General features: G+C 33.1%; 1 pseudogene; it reads right to left on the minus strand.

Moving 5' to 3' along the window:
• Window positions 1-2,185: 2,185 nt before the first annotated feature.
• LOC138818553 (U6 spliceosomal RNA) lies at window positions 2,186-2,282 on the minus strand (annotated as a pseudogene).
• Window positions 2,283-3,400: the final 1,118 nt, after the last annotated feature.

Consider the following 3,400-nt stretch of genomic DNA (forward strand, 5'->3'; position numbering starts at 1 on the left):
CGGTGACAAAACTTTGTGGAAAATGGTACAGAGGATTACTTACTGGAGATCCATTTGCACTGGAAGCATGATGCTGAACTATTGCTTGCTGATTCTGAACTATTGCTTTGATCATTATATTCTCCAAGAAGAAACAATGAAATTTAATTGATATCAAAGGACTACTAATGCATTTTGACTTCTCATTAAGCATCTTTAATCATCAAAATCACCTGAAGAAAATAGATAGGCCTACTTTTTTTTTTTTTGGGTCTGGTCGTGGGGCCTGAACTCTGGACTGAGCATTGTCCCTCAGCTCTTCAGCTCAAGGCTAGCGCTCTACCACTTGAGCCACAGGGCCACTTCCGGCTTTTTTCTTTTTGCTTATGTGGTGCTGAGGAATCGAACCCAGGGCCTCTGGCATGCAAGGCAAGCGCTCTACCACTGAGCCACCTTCCCAGCCCAGGCCTAATTTTTTTAGATGGAAACAAGTGTTTAAAAAAAAACAAGAATTTAGGTAGTCATACAAAGGACTTCTATTTTACTACTGCATTATACATTTTTCTCTAATGTTGGTTACCAATAAATAATGGATCTATTAGAAAGCTCTTAAAGCTCATATATTGAATAGTAATTTCTCTTACACTATATCTTTGTATTTCCCAAATCATTTACATAGTAGGCTTTGTTTCCTATTTTCTCCTTCTTAGAATAAGCTGCATATGAAGACACCACTGTCCCTCATTTTCAGTCTGTGCATTTTAATACGGAGGAAAATCTTTCCTCTGCTCTCTATCAATTCAGTACTCCTCAGTTACCACAATTTAAAATAGTAAAAATGGAAAAAGAGAAAATAAATCATGGTGAAAAAACATGCAGAAAATTCACCGGATTTTTCTGACCATTTCAACCTACGTGAACTATTGGGGAAATACATGGACACCTCATTCCCACTGGTACTCAAAGTCTCTGGTTAGGCAATTCTGATGAAGACAAGGAACAAGATCAAAACGTGAGGAAGGTATCAATTGCAAGAAAATAATGGAGAAGAATCCATGCAAATTTCTTCTTTGAGATGCTGAAATTAATCGGCTTACTATACTGCCGAGACTACTTTCCAAAAAGGCCACTCATATGTATACTAGAAATGAGGTAAGTATACCCCTCTTCATCGGGAATCCTAGAGTGGACATTTTGACATTGTCCATGAGTTGGTAGCTCAAGGCAGATATTCATGCAAGAATTCTGAATGGCTTGGCACCCCTGCACAGTGCGTATATGTGGAATAATACCAGAATGGATTCTTTCTTACTTCATCATGATGCAGATACCAATCCCTAAACTAAAGGCCTCTTGACCTCCTTAAATATTGTTTCTTGGGATAGAAATAGCAAAGATACGCTGTATCTCCTTCTGTTTAAACATGATTTCAAACCGGACTGAAGAACAACTTGGAAGAAACTGCATTTGATATTGCCAAAAGCATAAGTATGTATCACTAACTCTTTGAAGTTGTGGATGGCTGTACAAATTGTTCTCCTATGTAGTAATGGTTTGGTTAAGTTTCTTAAATTTCAAAAGTGCCAGTCCATCCTTTCTGTCCCTACAAAATATTTTCATAATACAAAATAACAGCAAGATCTTAATTTAAAAATTTATGGATTCCATGTTATTCTTCCACGTGAATTGCCTGACTTTGATGTCAAAATGTATTCAAGAGTTGTTTGTATGCATCTATAATGATTTCTGCAGAGTTTGTGATTTTTTTAATTTTATCTTATCTGTTGAAAAGAATAGTATAGAAATTAAAGATATTCTTGGTGATTGTCTGAAAAAAGTATCTATGTTTGTATAAAGTCCATAATCTATTTCATTGTCTTCTAGATATAATATTTTGAAGTCTACATTGTTTTATAATATATAGGTTCATTAATAAATGTGTCCTTTCAGATTACATTCCATATAGGAAAAGTTTAAGATTCCTTTTTCCTAAGCCTTTATATTATTTTATTTCTTTGGGATAAAAAGATAATGTTATCTAATTTCAAGTATTTTAAAGGTTATGCTATGTAAGGGCCTTTCGAAGGTGAAAGTTTAATACACTGATGTCAAACTAACCTTTAATTCTATGAATTACAGGTTTTGTTACACTTGTATTTTTCTAATCAACTTTTTAATAACTGTTTTTCATTGCATTTGAAGAATGAAAAATATGGAATAATTCACAAATTTTCATGCCATCCTTGTGCAAGTGCCATGTTAATCTCTGTATTGTAATTTGTGTAGACCTGCTGCTGAAGCATGGAGTATCCTCTAAATTTAAGTAGTTAACGATGTAATCTTTATACACGCATATATCCTTGGTTGCCTATTTGTAACAAGGAACCTTTATTGTTACTAAAAATGCTATTGATCTTATTTCTCTAAATTTCTTTGTATAGTGGAAAAAACTTATATATTGTTTGGTCGATTGCTCATATTTGCAATTTTTTGTCAATGACTATTTTGACGTTTTCATTTTAAATTTGATCATATTTTGAAGCCTTTATAGCTAAGTTCAAAGGTAATGGCTTTTCAAGTACTTATTTATCAACTGAGTTAGCTTTGTGGAGCTAATGGATTCAAAGTAAGCCTTGCTTAAGAGCTACTTCTAAACTTCTGCAGCTTAAAATTTTCTAAATGAGGTCTCAGTGGTACAAATGTCTTTCTGTCCCTTTACCCTTCTTCCATGTAGGAACAGACCAACCAGAATATCTTACCTGACAGCATAGATTGTCTTACTGGAACAAAACTAATCTTAGTTACAAGGGTTCATAGAGATATGAACACTTCAGACTTAATTCTTCAGAATAGAAGGTATTTTATCAAAATATAATTGTTTATTATTCCTATCATTTCAAAACTAGCTAAAGCCAAGAAGGTAAAAAAAATGTTCATATTCATGTTTACTTAATATCCTGGCCTGTCTACCATCCAACCAGGCAGGAACTTGCACTACTGACTTTCTATCACCAAATATTTCCATAACTCCTGAAAAAGTCCATATGTTTTTCCTCGATATTAGGCCTTAAATTGGTAATGTTTTAATCAAAGAGTTTCCTCTTGCCTCCAGGCTGTAAATTTACAAATGGTAAAGTTTTATGTCTAACTCTACCAAAAACTGAGGTAGAGATAATGGAATAATACTTTAAAACACAGTTGCCTTTGATGCCCTAATCACAACGGAACATTGCATAACAATTTCTTCTATTATATATACATATATATTTTATATTTATATGTGCTGATCTTAAATTTCACACAGTGAATCTTACTAGAATTCATTGATAATTTGACAAATAAATTTAAAATTATTCCCATAAATAGATTGGAACATAAATAATTAGGTTTAGAATATATATTAGAATATAAAAAGTATCAA

Source organism: Dipodomys merriami, unplaced genomic scaffold, assembly GCF_024711535.1.
Source record: "Dipodomys merriami isolate MVZ:Mamm:240054 unplaced genomic scaffold, mDipMer1.0.p SCAF_779, whole genome shotgun sequence".
Classification (NCBI taxonomy): domain Eukaryota; kingdom Metazoa; phylum Chordata; class Mammalia; order Rodentia; family Heteromyidae; genus Dipodomys; species Dipodomys merriami.